The 20,050-nt window shown below is 43.6% G+C and overlaps 1 non-coding gene across 1 annotated transcript; it reads right to left on the reverse strand.

The window, feature by feature from the left end:
* Positions 1-14,791: 14,791 nt before the first annotated feature.
* trnan-auu (transfer RNA asparagine (anticodon AUU)) lies at positions 14,792-14,865 on the reverse strand. The gene has a single exon. It is a non-coding gene; the product is annotated as a tRNA-Asn (tRNA).
* Between the last annotated feature and the right edge of the window lie 5,185 nt (positions 14,866-20,050).

Genomic DNA, 20,050 nt, shown 5'->3' on the forward strand with positions numbered 1-20,050 from the left:
CAGGACAGGTAGATAAGGTGGTTAAGAAGGCATATGGAATGCTTTCCTTTATTAGCCGAGGCATAGAATATAAAAGCAGAGATATTATGCTGGAATTCTATAAAACACTAGTTAGGCCACAGCTTGTGTACTACGTACTGTTCTGGTCACCACATTACAGGAAGGATGTAATTGCACTAGAGAGGGTGCAGAAGAGATTTACGAGGATGTTCCCAGGACTGGAGAATTTTATCTATGATGACCGATTGGATAGTCTGGGGTTGTTTTCCTTGGAACAGAGGAGGCTGAGGGCTGAATGGATTCAGATGTACAAAATTATGAGAGGCCTCGATAGAGTGGATAGGAAGGACCTATTTCCCTTAGTGGAGGGGACAATAACCAGGGAGCATAGATTTAAAGTGATTGGTAGAGGGGTTAGAGCGGAAATTAGGAAAACGTTTTCACCCAGAGGGTGGTAGGGGTCTGGAACTCACTGCCTGAGAGGGTGGTAGAGGCAGAAACCTTCAACTCATTTAAAAAATACCAAGATGTGCACCTGAAGAGCCGTGACCTGCAAGGCTACGGATCAAATGCGGGAAAATGGGATGAGGCTGAATGGCTCGTTTCTCAGCCGGAGCATACACGATGGGCCGAATGGCCTCCTTCTTTGCCGTGAATTTTCTATGAATCTATAAATCTATACATTCAAAATGAATGTGGCAAAGATAGGCTAGTATTGTTGATATGAAATAATTAGTGTAGAACCTGATATTGTTCCACATCGTACATCGTACAAGAAAGCGAGTTTGGATGGCCATGGTGTTCTGAAAGGATGGCGGATCGGCTGCGTGGCATCGAAATTTTACAGTGGCTGCACGGCTCTGTTGCCAGTTGATCTTTGGATCTGATTATCGATCAGGAAGTTCCACTGATTCAAATCCCGGATGAGCTCCGTTGCATCCCCATTTTTAGTCAAAAATCACCAACTGGCTTCTCACATATTTTCAGAGGTGCAGAAGGCAGGTTTGACTTATCTCTAGCAGAGCATGTTTGAGCACCAGAGGACAGAATGCAGAGGGTTTGTCCAGGCAACACACGTAGACGAAATAAAGATATTCTTTCAAGAAATTGCACAGATTGAAGCCGACACATTAGCTTATCGCAATTCATGCGATCTCATGGGAACAGAATACAAAAGGTAAAGGATCATGAATTGGCCAGGAAACAAATCCCTGTTTTCCCGCCGGTAAGCGAGGATTCATCTATTAACTCACGTGGAATCGCGGCATACATTGCCTAAGGTCCTTGGTTTCGATTGCGACCTTTGTGAATGAACGTGTTCGAATCCCACCGCTGCTCGAATTTGTTGGAACGGTTTGCTTCGGCCTTCACCAAAAACCCAACGGTACTCAGAAGTGCTTTTCGCATTATTGGCTTATAATGTTTGCTCAAATCAGCAAAGTCTTCCTTGCTACCAAAACTGTTTCTTGCACGGAGTTGTTGTGAGTGTGAGGTGTGATTTCGTTGAACAATCAAACAAAGTGCGCAATGGCGCCCTGGTAAACCGAGTATTTCGTATGGTCCGCATAAGTTAAAAAATATGTATGATAATTATGAACAACTTCTTTACATCACGCGAGGATCTATCATCAGTGAATGTACATGAGCAGGTCGATTAACGACACGCTCCGGTCGCTTTGCATCGCCTCCTGCACCTTTTGGATCGGTTCACTAATTGGGAATCGGATTTTACTGCTGTGGTTCGACACACGGTCCCACACTGCTGAACTCCCAGCCCCTTCCATCAACACTCGCTTTCTTTCACACACCGACTGGATTTCAGCATGTTGCTGTTCCATCTGAAATTTATCAACGGCCTCTCCGCCAAAATATCGAGTGAATCGTTCTGCTTGGTATCCTGGCAATTCCCCACGCTCGCCATTACAGTCTTTGGTCTTTCTAACATCGCTGCATCCAATGGTAAAAGTTGTTCTTCCACCGAAGTTTGGTTACAGCAGCTGACTGGACATTTTCAACATTCTCGATATGGGTGCATGGGCGGATCATATTGTACGGTCAGACTTTCTTGTCCGCAGAGTCCAGGGCTTTACAGTGAGAAAGAAGAAAATAAAAGCGCTTTTGTTCTGACCGACCTCTGACGAAAGCTTATCGACCTGAAACGCTAACTCTGTTTCTCTCTTTACAGATTCTGCCTGACCTGCTGAGGATTTCCAGCATTTTCATTTTTATTTCAGATTGCCAACATCGGTAGTATTTTCCTTTTGAATAAAAGGGCTTTCACAGCTTTCTTCATGCGACGAGGTGGCCGAGAGGTTAAAGCGATGGATTGCTAATCCATTGTGCTCTGCACGCGAGGGTTGGAATCACATTCTCGTCGTTATTGCGTATAAGTTTTCTTTCCTTCATTCAGTTCATCCAGAAAGTCTGGCTTTAAATCCCATCCATCTCGAAACGGCAGACGGAGGGTTTTGCATTGTTTGCTGAAATCAGCAACAGTTCCTTCCACGAAGTGTTGAGATTGTAAGGTCGCGAAGTATCAAAGTCTACGGTGGTGTCCTGGTAAGAAGAATTCATCTCATGGTCAACGGAAGAGAAACTTATGTCCATAATTATGATTTATATCCCGGATCATTCCGTGCCTGTGTCTGTTTAAAAGGGATGTGTGTAATTCCCGGATCATTCCGTGCCTCTGTCTGTTTAAAAGGAATGTGCTGTCAGTCCCGGATCATTCCGTGTCTGTGTCGGTTGAAAAGGAATGTGCTGTCAGTCCCGGATCATTCCGTATCTGTGTCTGTTTAAAAGGGATGTGCTGTCAGTCCCGGATCATTCCGTGTCTGTGTCTGTTTAAAAGGGATGTGCTGTCAGTCCCGGATCATTCCGTGTCTGTGTCTGTTTAAAAGGGATGTGCTGTCAGTCCCGGATCATTCCGTGTCTGTGTCGGTTGAAAAGGGATGTGCTGTAAGTCTCGGATCATTCCGTGCCTGTGTCTGTTTAAAAGGGATGTGCTGTAAGTCCCGGATCATTCCGTGCCTGTGTCTGTTTAAAAGGGATGTGATGTTAGTCCCGGATCACTCCGTGTCTGTGTCTGTTTAAAAGGGATGTGCTGTCAGTCCCGGATCATTCCGTGTCTGTGTCGGTTGAAAAGGGATGTGCTGTAAGTCCTGGATCATTCCGTGTCTGTGTCACCCGATTTTCTTGATATCTTTTCCTTCTGAACTGAAAGGACGTTCCTCTCTCGAGAAGAAAGTTCACCGCCTGCTTCGGGAAACTGGTAAGAAAAATAACAAAAACTGATGAGACCAAGTTCATTCTGCTGGGCTTCTATTCCAATCTCCGCACTCTATCCCCCATTCAGTCCCACCCCCGCCTGGATATTATAAGCTGCGATATTCATAAGGGAATGGAGAAGCAGAATATCACGGTTATAATTTTCTTGGTTCCTCAACACTGAAAAGGATCAACTGCAATGATTCAGAAGGTAATCATAGAATCTTCCAGCACGGAAGGAGACCATTCGGCCGTTATACCTGTGCCGGTTCTTTCGAAGACCTGTCCAATTGGACCCACACCCCTTATTTATCGCTGCAAATTAATCCTCTTCAAGTACATGTCCAATTGCCTTTTGAATGATTCTATGGAATCTGCTTCCGCCACCCTTTCAGGAAGTGCGTTCCTGTTCTTAACAAACCCTCTGTGTGAAAAAAATTCTCCTCAATTCCCCTCGAGTACTTTTGCAAATATTTTAAATGTACGACCTTTGGTTACCGACCCACCCGCCAGAGGAAACACTTTCTCCCTACTTGTACTTTCAAACCCCTCATTATTTTCAATACCTCTATTAGGTCTCCCCTTAACCTTCTCTGCTGTAAGGAGAATAATCCCAGCTACTCCAATCTTTCGACATAACTGAATTCCCTCATCCCTGGTATCATCCAGGTCAACCTGCTCTGAATCCTCTTCAATGACTTTTCATCCTTCCTAACGTCTGGTGCCCAGATCTGTACAATATACTCCAGCTGAGGCCGAAACACTCCATGTCATTATAATGATCTATGTACATGAACCCCTAAGTCCCTTTGGAACTCCACAGTTTCGAGCTTTTCACCATTTAGAAAGTTTTCTGATCTACACTTTTTAGGTCCAAAGTGGATGAACTCACACTTGCCTAAATTGAAATCCATTTGGCACAGTTTTGCCCATTCATTTATTATATTAATGTCTCTCTGAAATTTTATGCTTCCATCTGCACTGCTGCCCTTCATGGTGTCATTGGCAAACTTGAATATGTGGCTCTCTTTCCCGTCATCAATATCAATGAGACCGCATGAATTGGGGTAAATTCATATCCAGCTTCAATCTGCTCATAATCTCGAGGCATCTTATTTAATTCACCTGTTTTGCCCCTTGGAAACTTCCGCATTCTGTCCTCCACAACTCAAACATGCTCTGGATAGAATTCAATTCTACCTAAAACCAAACTGAAAAGCTGTTAGAAGTCAATTGGTGATTTTCACGAAAAGCGGTATGTCAGCAGGGCTCCTCTGGGAGTTGTGCACGGAATCTCTCGCATATCAACCAATGAAACCACTGAAGCGAGAATGATATCCCTGGACCAACGAGCTGCTGTCAGTGAAATCCTGCAGCCACTGTAAAGGCTGTCTCCCACGGCCGATCGGCCATCCTTTCAGACCTCTTCTGTCAATCCAATCACGTTTTCTGTTCCCGTGCACAGCAGTATGAAGTTTACACTATCAATTTCCAGTCACCAATATAAATCTCCCTTTATCAAATTGGTTTCGACTGTGCGACTTGTATTATCAAGTAAGACGTTTCAGAATTGGTTGCTCTGAAACTACATTGCTTGGGAGGATACTGAGAGGTGTCGATGAACAGAGGGACCTTCGGGTGCACGTCCACAGATCCCTGGAGGCAGCAGGACAGGTAGATAAGGTGGTTAAGAAGGCATACAGGCTACTCTCCTTTATTAGCGGAGGCAAAGAATATAAGAGCAGGGAGGTTATACTAGAGCTGTATAATATTCTGGTTAGGCCACTGCTAGAGTACTGCATACAGTTCTGGCCACCATATTACAGGAAAGATGTGATTGAACGAGAGAGGGAACAAAGGAGATTTACGATGATGTTGCCAGGTCTGGGGTTGTTTTCTTTGGAGGAGGCTGAGTACAGATTTCATTGAGGTGTATGAAATGATGACGGGCCGAGATAGAGTGGATAAGAAGGACCTATTTCCCTGAGCAGAGAGGTCAATAATCAGGGGGTATAGATTTAAGGTGATTAGTGGAAGGATTTGAGGGGGGCGGAGGATAAAGTTTTTCACCTAGAGGGTGGTGGCGGTCCGGAACTTCAATCCCTGAAAGGGTGGGAGAGGCAGAAACCCTCATCGCATTTAAAAAGCACTTCAATGTGCACTTGAAGAGCCGTAACCTCCAAGACTACGGACCAAAGGCTGGAAAGTGGGATGAGGCCAGATACATGTTTCGTCCGGCACAGACACGATGGGCCGAATGGCTTCTTTCTGTGACGTAAATTTCAATTCTCTGATATGTTTGCCGTCTGTCTCGGCATCGTGATAATATACACTCAACAGAAGTATACTTTAATCAGATTGGTGCTTTGTTTCACTGTGAGAGCGAAGAGACATTAATGTTTCGACACTGGCTGCAGCAGCTAGGTTGCACCTTTACTTTTCCTACCGTCTCAGTTCGTTTTTTCTTTACCCTTCGATGCTGGTGTTGCAGGTTGGATCAGCCTTCGCTGCTCAAGGAAGCCTGAGTAGTCCATCGGGGACAACACAGAGAGAGAAGAGACAGTAACAGGGAGAGATAGAGAGATGTATGCAAAGAAAATAAAGAGTATCAATGTCAGGCTTTGCAAACCAGCAGAATTTAAGTTACAGATTGGGAGAGATTCCTTCTCGGGTCTTGAAATCTTGCAAGAGAAGATTGGACACCCACTAAAAAGCAGCGGACACGTTGTTGTATCTCTCATTCTGCGAGACGGCTAAATGTGGTCAATTAATTCAAATTAATGTATTTGAGCATTGAAGAGATCTTTAAACAGTAGCACTGTGAGCAGAATTCAAACCTACGCAGGAAAATCCCATTGGAATTTTGAGACCAACGCTTTAACCATTGGGCAATCGCAGCTGTAAACCGCAAATTCTTTCAGTCAGCATTCCAAATGAGCCCAGTATTTGTAGATTCAAGCATTGGTGGTTCAGGGATCGATGTCTCGCTTACTATATCGGAGCTTCAGGTTCGATTCCCGTCCAAGACAGGGCGTTTTTGCATTCTGCACCAAAGAGGAACAACGGAAGAAGGAGTATATCATTCATCCCCTCGAGCCAGTTCCGCAATTCAGCGAGATCATGGCTCATCTGGGACCTAACCCCGTACAGCCATCTTAGCCCCATATCCCTTAATACCTTTGGTTAACATGAATCCATAAATCTCAGCTTTAAAATTCACAATTGAGCTCGCATCAACTGCCATTTGCGGAAGAAAGTTCCAAACTTCTACCTCCCTTTGCTTGTCGAAGTGTTTCCTAACTTCACTCCTGAAAGTCCTGACTCCAATGTTTAGACTATGTCCCCTGGTCCTTGACACCCCAGCGAGCAGAAATAGTTTCTCTCTATCTACCCCATCACATCCCCTTAATATCTTGTAAACTTCGATCAAATCAGCCCTCAACCGATTAAATTCCAGGGAATACAACCCTAATTTGTGAAATCACTCCTGATAACTTAACCCTTCGAGTCCAGGTATCATTCTCGTAAATCTAAACTGCACTCCCTCCAAGAGCAATATATCCTTCCTAAGGTACGGTGCCCAGAAACGAACACAGCACTCCAGATGTGTTGTAACCAGAGCTTTGTATAGTGATAGCATAATGTCTATCCACTTGTGTTCTCGTCCTCTCGATATAAAGACCAGCGTTCCATTAGCCTGCTTGATTATTTTCTCTTACTGTCCATGACATTTTAACGATCTATATACATGGATCCTGAAGTCCCTTTGGAAATGCACAGGGATTTCTAACTTTTCAGCATTTAGATCGTATTCTGATCTATCGTCTTGAGGTCCAAAGTGAATGATCTCACACTTGCCGAAATTGAAATCCATTTGCCACAGTTTTTCCCATTCATTTATTATATTAATATCTCTCTGTAATGTTATGCTTCCATCTGCACTGCATCCAATGCTGCCATCCGCAAACATGTGGCTCTCTATCCAGTTATCTGATATCAATGAGACCGTCTGAACTGGGGTCAATTCACATTCAGCTTCAATCTCCTCATCACCTTGAGACATTTTATTTACTTCACGTCAGCTGCGCTTTGGAAACTTGAGCTCTTTGTCCTTTGGAGCTCAAACGTGCTCTGGATATAATTCAATTCTAGCAACACCAACACATGTCAAAAGCCAATTGATGACTTTTCACTAAAACCAGTAAGACCACACGAGAGGGCTCGTCTGGGAGTTGAACCCGGGACCTCTCGCATATTAAGCGATGAAATCCCCAACGCGAGAATCATACCCCTAGACCAACGAGCCACTGTGGTTGGACATGCGCAGCCAGTGTAAAGGTTCGCTACCTCCCACAGCCGATCGACCATCCTTTCAGACCTCTTCTGTCCATGCAATCTCGTTTCCTGTTCCGATGTACAGCAATATCAAGTTGTGGACTAACTATTTCCAGTCAGCAATATTAATCTCCCTTTACCAAATTAGCTTCGACTCTATGACTTGAATTATCAAGTAAGACGTTTCAGAATTAGTGGCTCTGAAACTACATTGCTTGGGAGGATACTGGGAGGTGTGGATGAACAGAGGGACCTTTGAATTGCATCTCCACAGATCCCTGAAGGTAACAGGAGAGGTAGATAAGGTGGTTAAGAAGTCCTACAGAATACTCTCCTTTATTAGCCGCGGCATAGAATGTAAAAGCAGGGAGGGTATGCTAGAACTGTATAAAACTCTCCTTAGGCCACGGCAAGTGTATTGCATACAGTTCTGGTCACCGCATTACAGGAAGGGTGTGATTGCACTGGAGAGAGTACAGACGAGATTTACGACGATGTTGCCAGGACTGGGGAATTTTAGTTATGAGAATAGATTGGATAGGCTGGAGTTGTATTCTTTGTAAGCGAAGAGGCTGAGGGGAGATTTAATTGAGGTGTATAAAATTATGACGGTCCTAGATAGAGTGGATAGGAAGGACCCATTTCTCTTAGCAGATAGATCAATAATCAGGGGGCATTGCGTTGATTTAAGGTATTTGGTAGAAGGATTAAAGAGGAGCGGAGGATAATTTTTTTCATTCAGAGGGTGGTGGGGGTCTGGAACTCAGTGTCTGAAAGGGTGGGAGAGGCAGAAACCCTCATCGCATTTAAAAAGCACTTGAATATGAAATTGAAGAGCCGGAACCGACAAGAGTACGGCCCAAAAGCTAGAAAGTGGGAAGAGGCTAGATAAATGTTGCAGGCTAGATCAGCCTTCTCTGTTCAAGAAAGCCTGAAACGTCCATGAGGGACATCACGGAGAGGTAAGAGACAGAGACAAGGAGAGATAGAGAGATGAATGCAAAGAAAATAAAGATTATAAATGTCAGGTTTTGCAAAAGAGCAGAAATTAAGTTACGGATTGGGAGAGATTCCTTCTCGGGTCTTGAAATCCAGCAAGAGAAGATTGGACTCCCAATTAAAAGCAGCTGCCACGGTGAAGTATCTCTCATTCTGGGAGAGAAGTAAATGCTGTCAATTAACTCCTATTAATCGATGTGATCATTGAAGAGAGCTTTGAACAGTAGCTCTGCGAGCAGACTTCAAACCTCCGTTGAAAACTCGATTCGAATTTTGAGACCAATGGTTTCACCACTCAGCCATCGCAGCTGTAAACGGCATGTTCGTTCAGACTGGATTCCAAATGGACACGTGCTGCTACTACCCATCCCAGCATTGGTTGTTCAGGGGTGGAGTTCTCACCTGCAACGCGGGAGACCCGGTTTGAATTCCCGGCCAATACATGGTCATTTTGTATTCTGCACCAATGACAAATTAGGGACAGGAGTAAGAACATAAGAACATAAGAAATAGGAGCAGGACTATCCCAATCGGCCCCTCGAGCCTGCTCCGCCATTCAATAAGATCATGGCTGATCTGATCCTAATCTCAAATCTAAATTCATATCCAATTTCCTGCCCGCTCCCCGTAACCCCTAATTCCCTTTACTTCTAGGAAACTGTCGATTTCTGTTTTAAATTTATTTAATGATGTAGCTTCCACAGCTCCCTGGGGCAGCAAATTCCACAGACCTACTACCCTCTGAGTGAAGAAGTTTCTCCTCATCTCAGTTTTGAAAGAGCAGCCCCTTATTCTAAGATTATGCCCCCTAGTTCTAGTTTCACCCATCCTTGGGAACATCCTTACCGCATCCACCCGATCAAGCCCCTTCACAATCTTACATGTTTCAATAAGATCGCCTCTCATTCTTCTGAACTCCAATGAGTAGAGTCCCAATCTACTCAACCTCTCCTCATATGTCCGTCCCCTCATCCCCGGGATTAACCGAGTGAACCTTCTTTGTACTGCCTCGAGAGCAAGTATGTCTTTTCTTAAGTATGGACACCAAAACTATATGCGGTATTCCAGGTGCGGTCTCACCAATACCTTATATAACTGCAGTAATACCTTCCTGTTTTTATATTCTATCCCCCTAGCAATAAACGCCAATATTCCGTTGGCCTTCTTGATCACCTGCTGCACCTGCATACTAACTTTTTGATTTTCTTGCACTAGGACCCCCATATCCCTTTGTACTGCAGTGCTTTCAAGCTTTTTGCCGTTAAGATAATAACTTGCTCTCTGATTTTTCCTGCCAAAGTGCATAACCTCACATTTTCCAATATTGTATTACATCTGCCAAATCTCCGCCCACTTACCCAGCCTGTCCATATCCCCTTGTGGAGTAGGCCATTTCGCCCTTCGAGCCTGTTCCGCTATTCAATGAGATCATTGCTGATTTGTGACCTAACTCCATTTACCCGCCTCAGCCCCATATCTCTTAATGCCTTTGGTTAATAAAAATCTATAAATCACGTGTTTGAAATTAAAAATTGAGCTCGCAACAACTGTCGTTTGTGGAAGAGAGCTCCAAACTTCTAAAACCTTTGCTTGTGGAAGTGTTTCCTAACTTCACTCCTGAATGTCCTGAATCTAATGTTGAGTCTATTTCCCCCGAGTCCAAGACGAGCAGAAATAGTTTCTCTCTACCTAAGCCATCAGTTCACATTAATATATTGAAAATTTCGATCAAATCAGCTCTTAATCCACTAAATTCCAAGGATTACAACCCTAATTTGTGTAATCTCTCCACGTAATTTAACGCCTAGCGTCCAGGTATCATTCTAGTAAATCTGTACTGCAGTCCTTCCACGGCCAATATATTCTTTCTGAGGTGCAGTTCCCAGAACACAGTACTCCAGGGGTGTTCGAATCAGAGCTTTGTATAGTAATAGCATAATGTCTATCCACTTCTATTCTCGTCCTCTAGATATAAAGACCATCGTTCCATTAGCCTCTTTGATTATTTTCTGTACCTGTTCATGACATTTTAATGATCTATATACATGGATCCCAAAGTCCCTTTGGAACTCCACATGGGTTTCGAACTGTTCACCATTTAGATCGTATTCTGATCGATCCTTTTTAGGTCCACAGAGGATGACCTTACACTTGCCTAAATTGAAATCCAATTGCCACGGTTTTGCCCATTCATTTATTATATTAATGTCTCTCTGTAATTTTATGCTTCCATTTGCACTGCTTACAATGCTGCCCATCTTGGTGTCATCGGCAAACTTCGATAAATCGCTATCTATCCCGTCATCTAATATCAACGAGACCACTTGGACTGGGGTAAATTCACATTCAACTTCTATCTCCTCATCATATTGAGACATTTTATTTATTTCACGTGTGCTGCAACTTGGAAACTTCCGCACTCTGTCCTCTGGAACTCAAACATACTCTGGATACAATTCAATTCTACTAACAGCAACACTGAAAAGCTGTCATTCCGGTGTACAACAATTTCTTGTTGCACACTAAATTATTTCCTGTCACCAATATTAGTCTCCCTTTACCAAATTTGTTTCGAGTGTACGATTTGAATTATCAAGTGAGACGTTTCAGAATTAGTTGCTCTGAAACTGCATTACCTTGGAGGATACTGAGGGGTGTAGATGAACAGAGGGACCTTGGAGTGCATGTCCACAGATCCCGGAATGTAGGAGGATAGCTAAGTAAGGTGGTTAAGAGGGCATACAGGATACATTCCTTATTTAGCCGAGGCACAGCATATGAGAGCGGGGAGGTTATGCTAGACCTGTATAAAACACTAGTTAGGTCACAGCTGGAGTATTGTTTACACTTCTGGTCACCTAACTACAGGAAAGGTGTGATTGCACTCGAGAGGGTACAGAGGAGATCTACGACGATGTTTCCAGGACTGGAGAATTTTAGTTATGAGGATAGATTGGATAGGCTGTTTTTTTTTTCTTTGGAACCGACGAGGCTGAGGAGCGATTTAATTGAGACGTGTAAAATTATGCCGGGCCTAGATAGATTGGATAGGAAGGTCCTATTTCCCTCAGCAGAGAGGTCAATAATCCGGGGGCATCGGTTTAACTTGATTGGTAGAAGGATTGGAGGGGAGCGCAGGAGAATTTTTTTCATCCAGAAGGAGGTGGGGGTCTGGCATTTCACTGCCTGAGAGTGTGGTAGAGGCAGAAACACTCATCGCATTTAAAAAGAACTTGAATAAGCATTTGAAGAGGCAGAACCGAAAAGACGACGGACGAAGCGCTGGAATGTGGGGTGAGGCTAGATGCCGGTTTTTTCGGCCGGCACAGACATGATGGGCAGTACGGCCTCCTGTGGCGTAAATTTCCATGATTGTGTGGTTCTATATTTGATTGCCGTCTACCTCGGCATCGTTTATTATATACACTCTACCATAAGCATACTTTAATCAAATTGGTGCACTGTTCCATTGTGAGAGCGAAGAGATATTAAGGTATAGACATTAGCTGCAGCAGCTGGGTTGCCCCTTTAATTTTCCTACAGTCTCAGTCTTTCTTTAATCTTCTTTGCTGGTGTTGCAGGTTAGATCAGCCACAACAGTTCAAGGAAGCCTGAGAAGTCCATTAGGGGACAATACAAGAGATAAACAGAAAGAGATAAAGAAATGCATGAAAAGAATATATTGAATAGAAATCATAAAATGTTAACAGCACAGAAAGAGGCTATTCGGCCCATCGTGCCTGTGCCGGCTCATTGCAAGAGCAATACAATTAGTGCCATTCTCCCGCACCTTCCCGGTCGCCCTGCATTTTTTCCTTTCAACTATTTATCAAATTCCTTTTGAAAGCCACGATTGAATCTGCTTCCACCACCCTTTCCTGCAGTGCATTCCAGGTTACAACTGCTCCCTGGGTAAAAAAGTGTTTCCTCATGTCGCCTTTGGTTCTTTTGCCAATCACCTTAAATCTGTGACCTCTGGTTCTCGACCCTTCAGCCAATGGGAACAGTTTCTCTTTATTTACTTTATCTAAACCCTTCATGATTTTGAACACTTCTATCAAATCTCCTTTTAATGTTCTCTGCTCTAAGCAGAACAACGCTCGCACGGGGTAAATGCGGTCAGTTAGCTTCAATTCATTTATTTGAGAATTAAACAGCTCTTTAAACATTACCGTAACATTATGGTAGCGTGGGCCCCACGGTCTAAAGTGTTCCATCAAATTTCTATGGAGGCGTGGGTTTGAATCCCACTGCTGCTAGAATTTCTGCCAATGTTTATTTTGACCTGTTCACAGAAAACCCAATTGTAGTGCGATGGAGCAGAGAATGTGAAAGAAGCTGAAAGTGAAAATGTAGATATTATTTTCATCACGTGGACAGGACACGTTTGCACGGGTGAGGGCCTCCCACGTTAATATTCTTTCCAGCAGAGTGGGACAGGTGATCAAAGTGACCGGGCTCTCGCGGCGCAATCAGTCAGTGCGCGGTCCTTATATGACAGTCCATGGCCGGGAAATGCCGAGGTTGTTAGTCGACTCTCACTTTGATCAATCAATCCTTTTCCTTGTGAACATTTTGACCGTAGTTGAAGGTACAATTGGTGTGTTCCAAAATGCATCTACTTTGTATTGTCGTCTAGTTCCTCCGGACGACGCTGTTGCAACAGCAGATCATATGTTTCGTGTTATTAGTTTACAGGAGGGAGGCTGCGGAATTGGAGCCACAAACTATGATTTGGATCCATCTGCAAATAATGGGATTTAGCTTGAGCTTTAAACCAGCGCGTTAGACCGCTCGGCCAACATACTTTCCATCTTGCGATCTTCAGGAACTACTTTTACAGAAATAGAATTACTGCAAGCAAGAATTCTACCCCTCAAGCACCAATGTTCGCACGGCAGCAGGATGCATGTTTCCAGTTGGAAACCTGTCTGAAGGAACATGCAATCTGACAGAGCCGAATTCCAGCAGATTGACTTTTGCAGTTAGCAGGTGATTAGCCTCCTTCGTGAGAGTGTTTCGCCAATCCAGCTCAGAGAGGATTAAGCATTATAAATTCGGGTGGGACTGGAGCCACTTGTATAAGATGAAGTGCAGGAGGTTGTACCCCTTCCTTTACCAACATGAATGATCCTGTTGCTGTTTTGCTGCAAAATTTTACTTTCCAGCGCCGAAATCGCTAGTTTTAACAGCAGGTCAAGATCAAAATTCGTTGGAAAAATGAGGGCTCGTCCCGGATCTCTCGCATATTTCAATCAGCAACCCCAAGGCGAGAATCATTCCAGTAGACCAACGAGCCTGCTAAAAAAAATAGCACCAAGTAGCGACACGCGAGGGAGGGTTTCTGAGTATCAGCGCCCACCTTCCCCAAATCTCCCTTAAAGCACAGTAAAAGAAATGTGTCCGTACATGAGTGAAAAGTTATAAAGCTCATTTCTTCTGTGTTGGGTTTTGTTTAGTGTTCCAGATGCTGCTAAAGGTGATTGGGAATGGTTACTGAATTAACGGGTGTAAGGGTGCAGATACTCCGATGTAATGGTGCAGATACTCCGATGTAAGGGTGCAGATGCTCCGGTGTAAAGCTGCAGATACTCCGGTGTAAGTGTGCAGATACCCCGGTGTAAGGGTGCAGATGCTCCGGTGTAAAGCTGCAGATACTCCGGTGTAAGTGTGCAGATACCCCGGTGTAAGGGTGCAGATGCTCCGGTGTAAAGCTGCAGATACTCCGGTGTAAGTGTGCAGATACTCCGGTTTAAGGGTGCAGATACTTGGATTTAAGTGTGCAGATAAATGGATGTGAGGATTTGTTGCCGCGACTGAAATACGGCTTAGAACTGTTGTTATTATCCGAGGCAGCGCTGCAGGATCCTTTGAAGATCTCTTACAAAAATAACTGAAAACCTTCGGAATGTGAATACAATTTAGCGTTTCCAAAATAAAGGGAGTGACATTCATTGTGGAAACAGTCTGGTGTCGCTCACTGCAGAAATATCCATGTCAGAGTGAAGCGGCTCTCCTGCAACCTTCAGACCTTGTCTATCAAGAAGAATTCTGATTTCCGTGAATCCAATCACAGATTAAATGGTGGAAGATCGGCCGTTCTCAGCTGTGCATTTTTTTTGCTGCCAAAACACACATTCGAAACCAGGACACGCGAGACCATGAATCTAAAAGTAAAACTTTCCTCTATCGTCCCTGGGTGGGCTCAAACCACCAACCTTTCGGTTAATAGCTGAATGCGCAAACCGATTGCGCTACAGAGACCACACGGATGCATGATTGCACAACTGATTTAACGAGCTAAAAATTCAGGTTGCAGCGACCAAGACAACATCTCTCAACTATCAGTTTATTTATGATGTGGAGATGCCGGTGATGGACTGGGGTTGACAATTGTAAACAATTTTACAACACCAAGTTATAGTCCAGCAATTTTATTTTAAATTCACAAGCTTTCGGAGGCTTCCTCCTTCCTCAGGTGACAACTACGTTCACGTGAGGAAGGAGGAAGCCTCCGAAAGCTTGTGAATTTAAAATAAAATTGCTGGACTATAACTTGGTGTTGTAAAATTGTTTACAGTTTATTAATGCTGAATCTGCGTTGCACCCATTTTAAGGCCAATATATCCTTCGTAAGGTGCAGTGCCCAGAACGGAACAGAGTACACTAAATGAGTTCTATTCAGAACTCTGTACAGCTGCATCATAACTTTCACCCCTTTGTGTTCCATTAGCCTTTTCAAGTTTTTTGTACCCGTGAAATACATTTTCGTGATTTGGGCCCCCAAATATTTCTGCTCATTTAAAGTTCCCAGCTTCTCACCATTTATAATAAAAACTCTGATCGACCTTTCTTAGGTCCAAAGTGTCTGGCCTCACACTTTCCCACATTGAATTCCATCTACCACAGTTTTGAAAAGTAATGAACTGAAACCCTTCGGAATTTGAACAAAATGTTACGTTTCCAAAATAAAGAGCGGAACATTCATTGTTGAAACAGTCTCGTCTCACTCACTGCAGAAATATCCATGTCAGAGTGAAGCGGCTCTCCTGCAACCTTCAGACCTTGTCTGTCACGAAGAATTCTGATTTCCGTGAAGCCAATCACAGGTTAGTTGGTGGAATATCGGCCGTGCTCAGCTGGGCAAATAAACCGTGCATTTCATTTGCAGCCAAAACACAAATTCGAAACCAGAAAAAGCAAGACAATGAATCTTATGGTAAAAGTTGTCTTAAAGCCCCTGAGTTGAGTTCGAACCCCCATACCTTTCAGTTGATAGCCGAACGCGCTAACCAATTCCTCCATACAGACAGTAAAGATTTGCTATTGGATCATTATTTCAACCAGCTAAAAAAAATCAGATTTCAAAAGTTGAAAACGATCCGTGCTGAACCCAATCTCGCCAGTACCACGCTGACAGATACAAGGCGGTCAAACTCTGGTTCATTGAGACGAAAACTGAGAGCGATTTCACCGTCAAATGCAAAGGCGAACAAAACTCATTCAAAGACAGTGCAGGTCACTGAGTTGCCTTTAAATTCCTGAATGTTTTCAGTGAACTTCTTCCCAAAGCGTTTGAGATTCAGTTGGAGCGATTTGGGGATTCTTATCTCTCTTTGCAAAGCTTTCATTCGCAATTCAAGATCAAAAGTCGAGGGCAGAATGAGACGCCTCCCTGATATTTGGGAACTAGGGACGCAGACTTTAGAGCAAGGTTCTGTTTATTGAGAAAAAGCAGATAAAACATTCATTCCGGAACGATCCAGAATCCTATCAGCTCGAAAAGCAACGGTTAACCCGTGATTTGAACACGCAGCCTTCTGGTGGCGCAATCAGTAATACAGATAGAAACATGGAAGTCGAAAAGTGGGAATTGGTCGATTAAGTGAGTGGGCAAAACTGCGGCAAATAGAGTTCAATGTGCAGGAAAGCGAGGTCATCCTCTTTAAATCTAAGAAAGATAAATCAGACTATTTTCTAAATGGTGAAAAACCAGGAACTGTGGAGGAACAGAGAGATTTCGGGGTCCATGTACAGAAACCGCTACCAACAAACATACAAGTACAAGAATTAATTAAAGAGTCGACTCGATGGTTGGTCCGGCCGGTTAACTCATTTGATTAGAATGTGTTGTCATGCTATGATCATGGGTCGATTCTTGTGGTTTATTTTGGGTTTTTGAAACTTTTAAAATAGAAGCTTTACAAAAAAATTCACAGACAAATTCACGGAGACGGTTTTTTGAAAAACATTCATTGTAACTTTGCACCGGGGCCGGAAGACACGTGTTTTTTGTTTGTTTTTCTCCGGTTTGGAGATAAACGTTTAACTCGCGGCCTGTTCCCATTAATGATCCTCAGCAGCAACAGACAGACAGAGCGGGTCTGACCGCCCCAAAATGTGGAAAAGGCATCAGTTTAGAACAGATGTATGAAATCAAATAGTCACCCGGCACCGAGAGAGAAAAAAACAAGAGAAAAAGGCAGAAGGAAACAGAGAAATAAAAGCAAAATACAAACGATATAAATATTTCCCATCCTTGATGCCTCTCTATTCAATCCCCAATCCTTCAGTGGCGGGAATAAAATTTCACTGTAAATAAATGCGAGAATCGACCCACAGAAGAAAAAACTAAATAACCAAAAACTGCCGAAACGCGGAACCTTCAGATCTTCAGTCTAACGCTCGCCCAACTGAGCTAGTTCCGCTCCACGTCCAATTGAACTTTGTGTCATTGACTTCGAAGAAGATAAATCACGGGGAGGCATTGCCCCTCCCGTTCATTCCGCTCTTCACATATAAACATCGCACTCAAATATACACACCCACAGTTCATATATAAACATCACACTCATATATACACACCAACAGTTCATATATAAACATCGCACTCAAATATACACACCCACAGTTCATATATAAACATCACACTCATTTATACACACCCACAGTTCATATATAAACATCACACTCATATATACACACCCACAGTTCATATATAAACATTACACTCATATATACACACCCACAGTTCATATATTAACATCACACTCATATATACACACCCACAGTTCATACATAAACATCACACTCATTTATACACACCAACAGTTCATATATAAACATCACACTCATATATACACACCCACAGTTCATATATAAACATCAGGCTCATACATAATTACACCCACAGTTCAGATGTAAACATCACACCCATATATAACCATCCACAGTTCATATGTGAACATCATACTCATATCTACACTCCCACACTTTATAAAACAACAGCACACTCCTAATACACACCCAGTTTACATTTACCCAAAGTCCTGTTCACATCTCTCACCAAAGTCTGAACACTGAAAGTTTAACTATTTTCCAGATACTGTCCGTCCTGCTTTGTATTTTCAGCATTGGATTTCCTGCAGTCCGGCAAAGGGAGCGCGATATCGGTCCTGACGGTGAATGCTGCTTCTGATGGATGGCTCAGTATTCACGAGCTGGCGCTGACCCTTCTGCTAAGGGAAATGGGTCATCCCTATCCACTCCATCTCGTCCCTTTATAATTTTATATACCTCAACTAAATTTACCCTCAGCCTCCTTTGATCCAAAGGAAACAACCCCAGCCCATTCAATCTTTTCCCATAGCTAAAATTCTACAGCGCTGGCAATGTGCACGCAAGTCTCCTCTGTACCTTTTCTAGTGCGATCACATATTTCCTGTAATATGGTGACCAGGACTGTATGCAGTACTTAAGCTGTCGCCTAAGCAATGCTTTATGCAGTTCTAGTACAACTTCCCTGGTCTTATATTCTATGCCTAGACTAATAAAATAAAGTATCCCGTATGCTTTCTTAACCAACTTATCGACCTGTCCTACCACCTTCAAGGATCTGTGGACATGCACTCCAAGGCCCTTTCGGTCCTCTACACCTCTCAGTATCCTCCCAATTATTGTGTACTCCCTTGCCTTGTTTGCCTCCCCTCCCACCACCTCAAATGCATTAGCTCACACTTCTCTGGATTGAATTCGATTTGCCACATTTCTGCCCACCTGACTAGTCCATTTATATCTTCCTGCAGTCTACAGCTTTCGTCCTCACTATGAACCACACGGCCAATTTTTGAATTATCTGCAAACTTCATGCTCAAGCCTTCCAAATACAAATCCAAGTCATTACAATATATCGCAAAAAGCAAAGAACCTCGGACTGAGCCTTGCGGGACCCCACTGGAAACAGCCATCAACCATTACGCTTTGTTTCCCGCCACTGAGCCAATTTTGGATCCAACTAGTCACTTTCCCTTGGATCCCATGCGCTTTTACTTTTCTGATCAGTCTGCCATGTGGGACCTTGTCAAAAGCCTTCCTTAAATCCATGTACGCTACATCAAATGCGTTACCCTCATCGTTCCTCCTTGTTACCTGCTCAAAAATTTCGATCAAGTTACTCAAATCACAGAATCATAGAATCGTTAGAGCATAGACAGAGGCCTTTCAGCCTATCGAGCCTGTAGCCGCTCTTTGTAAGAGCAATTAATTTTGTCCCATTCCCTCGCTCTTTCCCCGTAGCCATGCACTTTTTCCCTTCCTCTACTTATCCAATTAACTTTTGAAAGCGACGATTGAATTTTCTTCCACCACCCTTTCAGGCAGTGCATTCCAGACCACAACTACTCGCTGCTTATTATTTTTGCATCGTGTCGCCGGGATCCGGGACTAACATCACATCCCTTTTAAACAGACAGAGACACGGAATGATCCGAGACTTACATCACATCACATTTAAACAGACACAAACACGGAATGATCCGGGGCATACAGCACATCCCTTTTAAACAGACACAGACACGGAATGATCCGGGACTTACAGCACATCCCTTTTAAACAGACACAGAAACGGAATAATCCGGGACTTACAGCACATCCTTTTCTGCCAGAAAAGTGGCACACAGCGCATGGCTTTGTCAAGGAAAGATCATGTCTGACTAATTTGATTGAATTTTTTGATGGGGTGACTAGGCGTGTGGATGAGGGTAACGCAGTGGATGTGGTATACATGGATTTCAGTAAGGCCTTCGATAAAGTCCCCCACAGGAGACTGGTCAAGAAGGTACGAGCCCATGGAATCCAGGGTGCCTTGGCACTTTGGATACAAAACTGGCTTCTTGGCAGAAGGCAGAGGGTGATGGTCGAAGGTTGTTTTTGTGACTGGAAGCCTGTGGCCAGTGGGGTACCACAGTGATCGGTGCTGGGTCCCTTGCTGTTTGTGGTCTACATTAATGACTTGGATATGAATGTAAAAGGTATGATCAGTAATTTCGCTGATGATACAAAAATTGGTAGGGTGGTAAATAGCGAGGAGGATAGCCTCAGTCTGCAGGACGATATAGATGGGTTGGTCAGATGGGCGGAACAGTGGCAAATGGAATTTAACCCGGAAAAG

The sequence above is a fragment of the Heptranchias perlo genome, chromosome 20, assembly GCF_035084215.1.
Source record: "Heptranchias perlo isolate sHepPer1 chromosome 20, sHepPer1.hap1, whole genome shotgun sequence".
NCBI classification, from domain to species: Eukaryota; Metazoa; Chordata; class Chondrichthyes; order Hexanchiformes; family Hexanchidae; genus Heptranchias; species Heptranchias perlo.